Raw genomic sequence first — 15,739 nt, 5'->3', positions numbered from 1 at the left:
AGCGACCCAATTCCCCCCGGTCATCTTGATATCGCCCTGAAAATGTTGATGTACTCTGAACTAGTCTGAACTAAACACAATTTGGGTTTTGTTTTTTCTCATATCTATTACTGCCCTGTTTGCAATATATTTAACATGTATTTAACATATTTTTCTATTCTCTTTAAACTCTGTAATATATTTGATATGGAGCGCGGAAGCATTATGGGTTATACCAGAAAGTGACAGATCAGTATGGGTGGATTTATACCAGGAGAAGAAGCCCGATCCAATTTCTGTCGCCACAGTACGTCCTATTATGGAAATGGAATGGTAGATGAAACCGTAATAGAGGCTCGGATTTCTGTCGCTACAGAATATGGAATATCCAGGTGGAATCGTACCTGCCATCAAATTGAATTAAAAGATTACGCATCCACAATTGAATTCTTGGTATGTTGAATTTCACTCATTTAAATTTAGCATGGTTTATGATTTGTACAGTTTTTACACGCCCACTTGAAAATGAGGTCGTATATTCAACACCCCCTCAATCCGTCTGTCCTTCCGTCGTACACAAGAAGTTTCAGCAGCATTGGATTGTACAGCACAGGAACAAAGCTACAATTACCAATGAAGGCATTGACAGAAGAGTATAAAGTTACAAAGACAAGACAGGTTATGACGTTGAGAGACAGCAAAGATGCTAAAGTGAGAGGAGCCAAAGTAAAGATCAGGACAGGAAGAAAATGGAAAGCAGAGGAAGCAGTTAAGGAAGCTGAGACTAGGCTAAAGCACAGTGTTATCGTTGGTGTAACAGCAGTTGGTAGACAGGGATTTGGTATGACAACAAAACCAAGGTGGGATACAGCAAATGAGAAGGGACGGAGGGAACTGGTGCAACAGGAAATACGACAGATGGAAGAAGAGAGTAGGAATGTTAAGGCAGTAGGAATGAAACAGCAGGGTAGTTGGTTGAACTGGCAAGGAGCGAGAAGCAGGGCTTTGACCTGGAGCGAGATTTGGAGTATGGAGGGATACAGATTGAGTTTTCTACTAAGATCAGTGTATGATGTTTTACCAAGCCCATCAAACCTCTATACCTGGGGGTTGATAGAAGACCCAACGTGCACCTTATGCAAAGACAAACCAGCATCTCTACAGCATGTGTTGTCAGCATGCCCAGTCGCATTGAAAGATGGAAGATATACATGGAGGCACGACAGTGTATTGAAAACAATAGCAGCAAAGTTGGATACCACCAGGAGAAAGAAGAGAAAGATGCAGAAGAACATCACATTTGTAAATTTTGTGAGGGCTGGAGAAAAGAAAGACATCCAGGCAGAAGGTTTAGGGATACTTGGAACAGCATCAGACTGGCAGATGACAGCAGACATACATCAACGCATGAGTTTCCCAGCAGAAATAGCAGCAACATCGCTAAGACCAGATATAGTCATTTGGTCACAGGGAACTAGGCAGGCGGTCTTGCTGGAACTGACAGTCCCATGGGAAGACAGAATAGAGGAAGCTTATGAAAGAAAGATGGCAAAATACCAGCAGCTAGTAGAGGATTGCAAACAGCGGGGATGGAGGACGTGGTGTTTGGCAATAGAAGTCGGATGCAGGGGCTTTGCAGGACAGTCAATGTGGCGGGCACTTAGGACCTTGGGAGTAGTAGGAGCAGAGAGGAAGAAACTGATTACAGAAGTGTGTAGAGAAGCAGAAGTGGCATCACAGTGGATTTGGAGGAAAAGAGACGAAGTGTGGAAAAGTACAAAGTGTTAGAACAGCATTCAGTTACAGAAGAACAGCAATGACATCAGCTGAGACATCGGAGCCGTGTAGGCCATCCAGTTCCAGGTTCAGATTGATCACCTGAGCCGGCGCACCTCTGGAGGTTGTTGTGGATTAGCGCCGAAACAGCCAAAGAAGGAGGACCCCACCTGATGATGGAATTGGATTAGCATTCCTTTGATGTTTACAAGGTAATAATACAGACTACCATTCGATCGTTTCGATATTCATTTATGTTGACTTGTTATTTACATTATTGGGAAGAAGAGAGCGAGAAATGGGGTTTAATGTCCACTCGCCACAAACTAGGTCATTTCAGGACTAACACATGGTTCAATTTTATTTGAATAATTCGCATGCTCGGAGGGGTCTTTAGCAGTGGGAGGAAACTGGGGACCCGGAGAAAACCCACGAGGTTGGACTGGCGGCCCTACTTTGTGTCACATACAACAGGGGAATCGAAACCACGCCAGTTGACCTTATGATACACGGCCAGCCAACCGCCGCCCTATTGGGACGAAGACACCTCTTTAATTTTCATTAATTACTTCTAGAACCTTGTGAAGTTATTATCCAATCTGTATTGAATTATATGCATTATTTAAATTAGTGCAATAGAGAAGCCTATCGAATTTCAACAATTTCTGTTTATGACTTCTAGAGTTACAGCCTTTGTTTCACTTTGTTTCACTTTGTTGAACCTTGTGAACGCTACAACGACTAAAGTTAATATCCGATATGTATTGAATTGATATGCATTATTTAAATTAGTAGGCCTACGTCAAAGAAGCCTATCGAATTTCGACAATTTCTGTTTATGACTTCTAGATTTTACAGCCTTTGTTTCACTTTGTAGAACCTTGTGAAAGCTCTAACAACCAAAGTTATCATCTGAGCTGTATGAAATTTGTGTCGGTGCCCTGTAAATTGTAAATGTTCGCACTACTTACAAAAGAATGGATATGCAACAACCTTTGTCAACTGATGTGGGTATAACTCTTTTTATATAACAATCTGTCACTCATTCGCTCAGTTTTATTTAAGTGCACTGTGTGAATCTAATAATTAGCCAAAGAAATTAATTAATACAATATAATGCTATCATTAATTTAAAGAGCAAAAATTCTAACAATCTTGCTAGAATTGTTGGCTTGTTTGAGGGTCATGTGGCATGGTTTCGATTCCTCTGTTGTACGTGACAAGGAGTAGGGTCGCTTGTCCAACCTCATGGGTTTTCTCCGGGACCTCTGATTTTCTCCCACAGCTGAAAGACCCCCATGTGCAAGGGAATTATTGAAATAGAATTGAACATGTTAGTGGACATTAAACCATCTCTCTATCTCTCTCTCTTGTAGCACCATGAGTCTTCTGTCTGACGTGGAGAGCGTCTATGGGAAACCGGTCGCCACATCCTACATACAACCCATGCATCTTTTCTTACTACATATTTCTGTAGCCTTGTGATCGTCTAGAATTTGTCTCTAGCTGTCTTTACTTCTGCTTCACGTTGTGTATTTACTTCTTCTAGTTTCTTAAGACGTTTGTCTTACCAGGAATAATAATGCATAGTTCGCTTCTACATTTTATATAGCACATAAATGAATACAGGTATACAAGCATAGCACAAATTACAATACTATATAGCTAAAACCACTTTTCCACCCTATCCAGCCTCTCGGCTGTCTAGGAACTCAGATGTACCCTCGATCTCTGGATTCTAATGCAAGTCTGCCTTAAAACTTTACTATGATTTATTTTATAAGACTCCTGCAGATCACGCACAGAAAGCCTGTTCATGGCCCTGAACCTGTGCAATTAACGATATGATTGGTTACTTTAAACCAAATGATGCAATTAGAATAATTCCACTCACGTGTAATTCGGTGGTAAATGAGTGACATATGTTTTCGATAAATCGCTCTTTTTTATGTGTCAACTATCAATTACAGACTAAGTTGATTTAAGTATTTTAAGTACATATCACATGTTATGCGAATATGTTATTTCTCGAGCAAAAATTCTACTAAAAGTATTACATTCGTCCCTTTCTTTAAGACTTTTTGCTCGGTATTGGGTAAAAGATCCCTTGAATCCTTTACAATAACCATACCAACATCTGTAGAATTATATAACTATTCATAAATGTAGCAGAAATCTAGAAAATCAACATATATAATTATCACCTCCCCGCCTTCTAAGATTTATGCTAAATGAACAGGTAGGAGACTCTTAAAACGTCTATGTGCTAAACCCTATAATTAATCAGGCAAATATCAATTATACTATACTATATAACAAAAATGTGAAAACACAAACACACATAATCAAAAATCAAAAATCAAAAGTTGCATGCAAAAGTTCTCCAAAAAGTTCATCACTGTAAAATCCTATGAAAATTCACTAAGCCCAAACACAGACAACACAAATTGTCTTTTTAAAATCTTCAAGTGTCCTAATTTCAAAACACTATAACACATCACTAATGTTTATAAAGTTCAGGTTTCACTTCAAATTCTGTCTCAGGAAATCTCAATTTAGTAAACTGATAAACCATTTCTTCTTCTTGGATTTGTATTGGTCTGTTTCAGCTACCATAGTATCAAGTTGAAACTTTCTTTTTTTCTTCTAAGTATGGGTTGTACAATTTTATCCGTCAATCAAACATGTCATTGCCATCAGACCAAGAACTAACTATTCCTAAATTATTAAAACTTTATTTTGCTATTAGTCTAATATTATTATTAATATATTATTCCGAAAACTTACAGTAACTCACTCTTAATTAAAATTAAACTTTATTTAATCATTAATAAACTTTGATGTGTCCCTTTAACTATAAAACTTCAAACTAAGTTTGACCTCTTGACCTAACTCGATCAGTAATGGACAATTTTAGAATTACGTTTATGTTTTTTAATTTCCGTTTCTGTTTTAGAATTCCTACACTGTTATTTTATATTTCACCGTCAGTAATGTGACCTTTTTGACCTAATCATATAAATCTACCATTTTGTATGTGAATTAAAACAAATACATGAAACAAGCCCATGGTTACTTATTCCACATTAGTATCACCTAACAAGTTATTTAGAATAGAACTGTCAATCAAATATGGCCAGTATATGAATGACATTCCATTTCATCCTACAGTTCCTATTCCATTATTAGTATTACATGTATATAAACATTATTTAGAATCATGTTCAAAGCAAGTGACGTGCACTTCACTCCCTCGGAACACCAGTCTATATTCTATAAACAAAACAATTAGAACATACCTAACTATATCCTATATATTATATTAATGCAATCCGTGACTTTTACACACGTCAAATTTAACACAGTGTTAGAACCTATTGTTTATAATAATTCGACCTCATGTCAAATTACACATTCTAATCTTTGCGTACATGTCGACAGCTTAAAGCAATTAGCAGTATATATTAAACGTTAATATTACGTTTCTAAGCAAAAATTTAATTACATAAAATTATATACGGACAAAATCTACCGTATACTCCACTTTTCTAAAAAAGTGTCGCATTCTTAACTTTAACCTCCTATGAAACTCGTATTAATGACTTTGCGATAATCTCACAATTTAACGTGCCAATAATTTTAGTTTTTCCCAGGAAAACTATAACCAACATCCCTAGATTAACCATATGGGATTTTTTACATAACCCAACTTTTTAATCAAAAGTTAAATTACCTAGTTTTGAAACCTTGGACGAGAGATTCAAAATTACACTACTCTACTTATTTAACCACGTGGACGACACAAAAACGCGAATAATAGCAATTCAACCTTTTAGTCAAAAGTTAAACTACGACTAAAACTAAAAATCTTGAGACTTTGGACTAGAGCCTCAAAACTATATAGTATACGAAACAACAAAAAACACAAATTAACGAATCACAGTAGAAACCGCGGCCAACTAGGAAACTAGAGTTAATCACTCACAAATTTCATCCTTAGCTCTGCCGTCGTTGTCACTGCGATCCGGAGACAACATTAGTTCCTTACTTTATTCCCTATTCCGTTTCCTTATTATTTTTAGTTATATCAAAACAGTTTTTTTAAACCTACTCCCTAAACTTTCTCTTTAACTTTAATTTTACTCAAATTTACTACAGGTCATGTTAACCTGGCAATATACACACCTAACCAGTGATATTATATTGTTTAATATACCTATCAATCAAAACTTATGAATGACTGTAATTTATTCTCTATACAGTTAAATTTTAAATACTTAGTTTCTAAACAGATTTTAACTTTAAAGTAATATTATTTGGTCTTTAAACAAATTTAACACATTTAATTTACCAAACAAAATGTATTTACCCAATTTTCCGAATATCTTCACCAGATTTTTTTTCCACCAGACTTTTTCTGTTGCTGGATTGGACAGGTTTTCTTCTTAACGTCTTCAAATATGTATTCTTCTTCAAAAGTGACTTCTTACCCCAAAGGTCGAAACTGTTACGGCAACCAAATAAAATATGTAAGACTATGCAGTGCTATGCAGTCACTGGTTAGATGTGTAAAATATTACGGGAGAACTCCCCACATCCAACGTGTGATGCATACTCTCTTTTGTTCTAATCTTCTTCCAAATTTTCTGCTTACCCTAAAGGTCGAAACTGTCACGGCAACCAAATAGAATATGTAGCACCATGAGTCTTCTGTCTGACGTGGAGAGCGTCTATGGGAAACCGGTCGCCACATCCTACATACAACCCATGCATCTTTTCTTACTACATATTTCTGTAGCCTTGTGATCGTCTAGAATTTGTCTCTAGCTGTCTTTCTGGATTCTGATATAACCTGAGTCTTGTGAAGGGTTGTACATGTCATGTTTATAAAATATATTTGTAATTTGTTTTTTATTTTTCAGATAAATACACCAGCCCACCAGATCTTCAAAAAGAGGGGCCAATTATATTCAAATCTTAAGTCTCTCTCTCTCTCTTTCTCTCCACTATCTATTTTCTCTCTCTCTCTCTCTCTCCTCTCTCTCTCTCTCAATTAACATGATTTACCCCAGGTGAGTAAACACCTTAACTGCTGGACAGAGTACTTGGAAAAATCGTACTTCCCCCTCCACTATTGTGGAGTAGGGTTGAGTAGCCAACTCGCAGCAAATAAGAGTTCACACAAATTTATATCTTCACTATTTCATTTAAATTTAGTTGTTTGTAGACTTTGCACAAATTTGATAATTCAGTGCAGTCTTGAAATCATAACATAATTATTTCATGCGGACATATACTATTCAAAAAAAGTAGGGGATATTTGATTTTGGGGGCATAATACTAAAATATGCAAATGACTACGAAAAAAGTCACTATAGAACCTAACAGAAGAAACATTTCCAGTTACATGTGACGCCCAAACGCACCAATAGCTACCGCATGGAATGCATTTGATGCTTGGGATCATCATGGGGGTCCAACCCAAGATTTGCACGACTCTGACTTTGAATGTTACAGTCATTGTGGCATTGAATTCCAGGGTGGAAACATCAGTTTAATTGTTTTAGTGACCAGAAAACAAATTTTGATATGCGTCGGCTTACCCAAAATGAAAGGTTACGTGCCCTTGGCATGCTACAGATCGGCACAACACAGGCGGTTGTGGCGCGGACGATGAATGTTTCTCAGTCTGTCATAAGCAGGCTATGGTCCAGATACCGTGATACACAATCTCTACAGGACAGACCACGCTCAGGTCGACCAAGGGCGACAACTCAAGCCCAGGATCGATTTATCCGTACCTTGGCCTTGAGAAATCGTGTCATCACAGCAAATCAGATCAGCGCTCGTCTTCAAACAGACACTGGTGTGAGAGTGAGTGGCCAGACGATTCGGAATCGACTGCATAGGGGTCACCTTCGCGCCCGACGTCCTCGCGTGATCCCTTGTTTGAGAGATCATCACATTCAGGCAAGACGTCGTTGGTGTAGGGATCGTCAACACTGGGATAATCGACGCTGGAGCAATGTGATGTTTTCAGATGAGTCAAGGTTTACTGTTGATTTTTTGGACAGACGTAGGAGGGTGTGGCGTCGTCGAAACGAGCGCTTCCAAGACGTTAACGTCATCAGACATGATCGATTTGGGGGTGGTTCTGTTATGGTGTGGGAAGGCATCACTGTTGCTGGAAGAACGGCTTTACATGTTGTTGCAGGGCGTGTTACAGGCCAGTACTACCGGGACAACATCTTGGCAGTCCATGTTGTGCCGTTCGCACGACGTCATGGCCGCCGTTTCATCTTCCAGGATGACAACGCAAGATGTCACAGGGCCAGGATCGTTACAGGTTACCTCCAACAACAGAACATCACCACATTACCTTGGCCAGCACTGAGTCCCGACCTCTCCCCCATCGAGCATGTCTGGTACATGCTTGGACAGAGGTTACGTCAACGTCAACAACGTCCTGCCAATGTCCAAGAACTTGCTGCTGCGTTGCAACAGGAATGGGACAATCTGGACCAAAATGACCTTAGACGTCTCATTAGGAGTATGCCACGTCGGATCAATGCTTGTTTGGCAAACAGAGGAGGATTTACCCGTTACTGACTTGGTTGTGATGCTGTGGTAACTTTGCTGTTTGACCCCGGGTATCATTTTACCCTTATAATGGTCAGTCTGTGCCTTACTTAGTCTAACGATCATTTGGAATAAATCGATGAATGTGAACTTCATTTCATTTTGTCATTTGTTTCTTCGTCAGTTTCATTAGGTGACTTTAATAACACTTAAAAATCAAATATCCCCTACTTTTTTTGAATAGTATATTATGTCAGCCTGTAATGACATTATAAATTCTAAAGTTCTGATGACAAATTTCAGCTAGTATTATAAATTTTCAAGTTCGGGAGACAAGTTTTGGTCTATACCTGGTTATATCTAGTTATCATTCGGTTTATTTCATCTTTCATGATAACACTACTAAATAAAAACAATAATGAAATACTGAAACAATTTAAATTTCGGTGAATTCTCTATACCTATTAAAGATGCATTATTTAAGGTTTTATTTTGACTTCAAATGATATATAAATTAATATTTAGACTATCGGATGGCACAGATGTAAAAAGATTGAAATACACACGCCATTTAATGATTTAATTTTTAAAAAATGAGTCTCGATTAACAAGAAACGTTGCTACGGTAATAAACAAAATCTATGTCAAAACTTCAAACAGTTATAAAGTCACACAGAATCAAACAATTTGAATGAAATTTTCAATATGATTTAGTTCTGAATGATCTATTTTTGAACTATTATAGCAAGAACGGTCAACTCTATCTGAATCTTACATAATGCATCTTTAATTGTGTAATCCTGATTCTATTTTTATCTTTTGAATTTCTAGTTTCTGTAATTACAGGCCTGGAAAAAAAGGTTTCAGATGTACCTGACAAAATGAAATGGTACCGGACATTTTCAACTTAGTGCCGGACATGTATTAATAATATCAATGAAAAGGACAAATCAGCGCTGGACAAAATGACAGGCACCAGAGGCTTTGTGTGCCTGACATTGTCTGTGACAGGGGCCTTATTTCCAGGCTTGTAAATTTCCTATTTCACTATCCTATATAATGTTTTAAATTATAACAATTTTTGTAACATACATATATATTTATTTATTAAATTATACATTTACTTCAAATATTTAGTTTATTGCGTGTGGTGCAAACTGGTTTTTTATACGCCCACATTTTCATGTGGACGTATTATGCCGTCGCCCCTGTCCGTCCGTCCGTCCACAATTGTTTGTGGACACTCTACAGGTCACAATTCTTATCCGATTTTGACGAAATTTGAAATATAGGTTTATCTCCAAAATATCACGGCTGCTTTCGATATTGGCATGTATCGAATCGAAACTTCATGGATTATGGCCCCTGTTTGTATGAAAAATCACGTTTTTAGCTTGTGGACACTATAGAGGTCACAATTTTTATCCGATTTTGTTGAAGCTTGAAATGTAAGTTTATAACCCAAAGATCTCAGTTCCTTTCGATATTCGCGCATATCGGACCGTAACTTCCTGAATTATGGCTCCTGATTGTACGACAAATCGCGTTTTTAGCTTGTGGACCCTATAGAGGTCATAATTTTTATCCGATTTAAAAAAACGTATTATTATATCACCGTTACACCCTAAGGACAGCTAAGTTCGAATTTCGAGAAAATCGGCCCAAAACTGACAGACAAAATGGCCGCCCCTCGTTCTCAAATAGCGTAAAAATATGATATATCAAGGTTGTGGACCCTATAGAGGTCACAATTTTTATCCGATTTTGTTGAAACTTGAAATGTAAGTTTATAACACAAAGATCTCAGTTCCTTTCAACATTCGCGCATATCGGACCATAACTTCCTGAATTATGCCCCCTGATTGTATGAAAAATCGCGTTTTTAGCTTGTTCTCTATCCATCCCTCGAAAATGTGGGCGTATTCTGCCTGGCAGCCGCTGGTTTCTTTGTAAAATTGAAATGAAATGGGGTTTAACGTCCTACTGATCTGCTCCGACTGGGCTAATGAAGACGGCCATGCGCCATACAGTGTGCTATGAGGGACATTTTGCCCGGAAAGTGGCGCTAAGGCCCACTCTAGTATTGAATTCTAACTGTCAAGGGATCTTTTACATGCACGCCAATGTGTACACAGGACCTCAGTTTTTTGTCTCATCTGAACAACTAGACACATGTTCTTGTCGGGGCTTCTGTCCTGCACCACGGACAAGGGGAAACCACGCCGGAAAACCTTGATGAACTTTCACGGCCAACAGCGGGAGCGAAAACGGCGACCCCAAGGCTAGCAAGCCAGCGTCTCACCCTCTCAGCCACCGTGGCTCTGACTTGAATGCAACCCAGCTTTGTGAAGACCTGAGACTCGACTTGATACTATCTTCAGCGACTTGGGGCTTGATTGCGAGTTGAGGTACCACAACTTCTTGCCCTTTTGGTAATTGGATAACCAATAGAATTTTAGTATTGGTAATTGGAAAAATCGTGTAGTGTGGATGAACATGGCAGCTTTGATGGACACACCACACGTCACCTTGCTACAATATTATAGAAGGGACTGATGGGTGGGGTGAATGAGGGAGCGTTGGGTTAGCTTGAGCAGATATGTGGGTGGGTGTATGAGGGAGGGTTGGGTTGACTGGGGCAGATAAGTGGGTGAATAAAGGGTTGGGGTTGGGTAGCTGGGGTGGATATGTGGGTGAATGAGGGAGGGTTGGGTTAGCTGGGAAAAATATGTGGGTGAATGAGGGTTGGCTGGGGTGACATGTGGGTGGGTGAGGGAGGGTTGGGTTGGGTTGGCTGGGGCAGATATGAGGGTTGGCTGGGGCCGACATGTGGGTGGGTGAGGGAGAGTTGGGTTGACATGGGCAGATATTGAGTTAGAGGTTTAGCTCCTTGAAGCTGCAGCTTTCAAATGTGTGAGAGATCAACCCTGGACAAAAATCAGAAATAAAAATACAGAAATTTTTAAGTTGTGATTTATTTAAATGTGTTAATTCTTTTTCATAATCTGAACATGGTTTACAATTTGATAACGCAATATACAGTATTTTAAACTCAATATACAGTATTTTAAACTCAATATACAGTATTTTAAACTTAATATACAGTATTTTAAACTCAATATACAGTATTTTAAACTTAATATACAGTATTTTAAACTCAATATACAGTATTTTAAACTCAATATTTCAAACTCAATATCAGAATCAATATACATCATATAAATTTGATACACAATGTTTATAATTCAATATATTTTGAGCAACTTTAAATGATGAAAGCCCTACACAAGCTATGAACAAAAGTATGGACAGAATGGGAATGTTGAGTGGGATGGAGTTGAATGTCAGGTCAGCACAATACCTTGGTCATTCTGGGACTAACATATGGTTCTTTTCTATGGTAACTGAAAATCTTACCCAGGCAGTAGTGTGTCCATCTAATCTGCTTCAAACTGCAGTTGTTTCAGACCACATTTAATATCAAACCACTCTGTAGTAAGACCATTTAATCTAACACATGACTTAACATCATTTTATAAAAACGCCCACATACCCCACATGATTTTAATTTGGAGAGTAAAATATCTACTCTATCATAAGCCTGATTAAAATCAATGAAGGCAGAAAATCGAGGTCAGAGCTGAGACATGATCTATCGTGGAGCGTTTTCTCCTAAAACCGTTTTGATTATTTGCTATAATATGTGTATCATTGGAAAACTTCGAAAGACAATCATTTAGCACTGAACAGTAAAGTTTATAAGAAGCTGTGATACTACATGGAAATATGGTATCATGCGCGACCTTCATGACCTCGGCTTAAGAGGTCGCTTACCTATCTTTATTTAAAATTTCCTGGAAGATAGGTCATTTAAGGTACGACTGGGGTCAATATTTCCGACCCATTTCCTCAGGAGATGCGTGTTCCACAGGGAAGTATTTTGTCTCCAACACTTTTCGCGATAAAAATTAACACTATCCCAGCGTGCCTTAAACCAGGAACAAACGGTGCTCTTTATGTTAATGACTTTCACATATAACGGATTTTAAATCCTGTATAAATAATTTTATTTATGATCGCTGGCAACGGTCCTGGGATCTTTCAGGCACAAACAAACTTCATCACATAAAGCCTCTCCTTGGAGACTGGTCAAGCTCCTACAGATCTAACAGGAGAGATTTGTTTTGTTGTTTTTTTTGTAAACAATAATTGTGTATTGCGTCCAATGGAAAGGGCGCCAAAGGTGCCCGATTGGTTCCAGGAGAGGCAGCTGCCCCTCTTGCCCCCCCCCTCTATCTACGGGCCTGCATTGACAAACATATTACACTTGTAACACAAAGTTTTTTTTTTAAATTAGCAACACGATGTTTCTTAGCAACACGATGTTTATTAACAACCAAATAGTACTTAGTAACCCAATGTTTCTTAGAAATAGAATATTTCTTAGTAATATAATAGAATATTTCTTAGTAACCCAATATTTCTTAGTAACAGAACATTTCTGTGTAATACAACATTTCATAATTTCTTAGTAATAGAATATTTGTTAGTGGTAAGTAATAGAATATCTCCTAGTAATAGAATAATCAATAGAATATTTGTTAGTGATAAGTAATAGAATATCTCCTAGTAATAGAATATTTCTTAGTAATAGAATATTTCATAATATTTCTTTGTAACACAATATTTTGTTTAGAGTAAGACAATGTTCCTTAGCAACCCAGTGTTGCTTAGCTAAGGTTTATAAATATATATGGGGCCATTTCAGTAACCTAATAATAACTTCCCTTTAGAACAGTCTTTAACCCTTCATTGGATTGTAAAGTGACAATGGATTTATTGACAAAATAACACACTTAAAGGAGCTAAATCGCTAATATTTGGGAACTAGATATTGACACAAATGGGTCGCTACGCATATAATAATGTAATATGAATGTATATAAACTGATTTACATTCAATCGTTTCTGTTTCTACTTTAACTTCTAATCAGTTATGTTCCGCAAAATACGCCAGAAGTTCAATCGAATGGCGATCTCTAGTGTCTGGTTACTCCAGTCTACACCGATAGTATTTATTGCGAATGCTCTCCAGATAAGAATATGAGGTCACGGATGACATGACTTGTCGAATATATCTAGCCTCGTTTTTTTGAGTCCCGAATTACAAATGGCGCTGAAACGCATTATGGTAGACGATTCGTGTACCAATGGTAAAATGTTTATTTGTCTTAAATATTGGATATCAGAAGCCCACTGTTTCCCAGTAAGATCACACCATCAATGTTGATTTAAATTGACAAACAATCTTCAATGTCGAAGATTTTTGATGATATTGAGTTAGAGGCTTAGCTACTTTACATTAAGAAAGTGGTCATTAATAGTCACGTATTACGCACTATATATATTGCAACCCAATACTAACTTCCTTTTAGAACAGGTGCATGTTAATCGAGAGCAGTCGGTGTTCATTGTGACATTGGATTTATTGACGGAATATCAAACTTGTGAAGTAAGCGATAATTAATAGCTTGTTAATTCACAAATGAGAGTGGTAGACTTTGTTTATTTATTTATTTTCACTTTTAAATCATAGTATCACTGTTAAAAGATCCTTTTTTGTGTGCATGTCGGTCTACCCATGTAATATGCTGTCGCAATGGCGCAATATCATCATGAAAAAATCCCAATATAATGTTGGATTCTATAGAATGTTGAATACTACAGAAAAAAGAATTCATTCGTTAGAGTTTTTCACATACATATAGATTCGAAATAATTTTGTATAGGATCGATTTTGATCATAAAATCCTTAAAACAATATTATAAAATGTTCCCTACACCAAACCAAACATTTACAATAAGTTCACAGCTTTCAAACAATCCTGGAATTTCTCCAAAATTCTGTTCAAGCCCCGTGTCTTCTCAATTCTGTCTAAAACTTGAATTAGTTATTGAGCAGTTTGCTAAATTATCCATCCATGATTATGTAAGTATCAAAAATCAACATAGATCTACATATAACCCACCTTTAACCAGCAGTTCACCACAACATGATGTTCAGCATTTGAACAATCCTATATACCAATCAGATGTCAGTATCAAATGTACCAAAATTATGGATAGATCCAAAGATGACTATAAAATCAACCCAACCTCACAGTTTGAGTTTGAACACGTGATTCGGGCTAATTGTGAAGAAATGAATATAAGAGGAACAATAGTTTTAGACGACAGCTTTGACGACCGACGGCTTCTAGACCAACAGCTTCTAGACCATCAGCTGCTAGACGGCAGCTTTCACGACCAACAGCTTCTAGAACCAGGCCAATACCAAATTATTAGACCTAAAATTAACACTCAATATGTCGATCATTGTTCAGTGCTGAATGTTCGAGAAAATAACATGGAATATTTCGACCCACTCGGCTATCCACCACCAAAATGGATAAAAAATTGTTGTCATAATTCGAAATGCCTACAGAATCCATCCCATAATACCTGTGCGGTACATTGTTTGTGTGTTCTGAAGTTCTGGCATCAAGGACTGACACTGCCACAAATTATTGAGCAATACCGTGACCAACAGCCAGATTTAAATATTGACTACTACGATGATGTCGTCATAGATTTTTACTTGAGAGAAATACGATATAAGTTAAATGATTACAGCTAGGTGAAATGGTTTGAAAACTCAGGGTAGGATGTGTAATTTGGTGCAATCTGGGATATATTCGGCACATGCCAAAATTCCTATTAGAGAAGCCTATTACTTCCTTAGTTTACCTGCCATTATCACGTCAATGCTGAAGTCACGGTCAAGATTGCGAAGATTATCTTTATACAAAATATTACGGAGATGTTAATTTGGGGAGATCCAAGCAAATGATTTAAAAATCAAATAAAAACAAAATGAAAATACGACAAATATATATTCTGCTAAATCAAAAGATATCACTCTTAATGGTAGAGTCAATAAAATGAATAGAACATTGGGAAATAAACCCAATAAGATAAATAGAAAATTGGGTAAATAAGCCCAATAAAATAAATAGAAAACTGGGAAAAAATCAAGTAAAAGCAAACTGAAAATACGACAAAAATAAGATTCTGCTAAATAAAAAGATATCACTCTTAATGGTAGAGTCAATAAAATAAATAGAAAATTGGGAAATAAACCCAATAAGATAAATAGAAATCTGGGAAATAAACCCAATAAAATAAATAGAAAACTGGGAAAAAAAACCAATAGAAAATTAGGAAATAAACCCAATAGAAAACTGGGAAATAAACCCAATAGAAAACTGGGAAATAAACCCAATGTAAATAAGATGTCATTCAGACGCGTCGTCATTTCATTATTTGATAGGCGTAAACTCAATACCACGTGCTGGCGATAATTTTG

The 15,739-nt window shown here is 37.2% G+C and overlaps 1 long non-coding RNA gene across 1 annotated transcript; it reads right to left on the bottom strand.

The window, feature by feature from the left end:
- Positions 1-3,345: 3,345 nt before the first annotated feature.
- LOC126810199 (uncharacterized) lies at positions 3,346-6,033 on the bottom strand. Its single transcript, XR_007675095.2, has 2 exons — positions 5,055-6,033; positions 3,346-4,473 (listed from the first exon to the last, which is right to left on the bottom strand). It is a non-coding gene; the product is annotated as an uncharacterized LOC126810199 (long non-coding RNA).
- Positions 6,034-15,739: the final 9,706 nt, after the last annotated feature.

Source organism: Patella vulgata, chromosome 2 (genome assembly GCF_932274485.2).
Source record: "Patella vulgata chromosome 2, xgPatVulg1.2, whole genome shotgun sequence".
In the NCBI taxonomy this organism is placed as follows: Eukaryota; Metazoa; Mollusca; class Gastropoda; family Patellidae; genus Patella; species Patella vulgata.
This window is presented reverse-complemented; position numbering and strand designations above follow the sequence as displayed.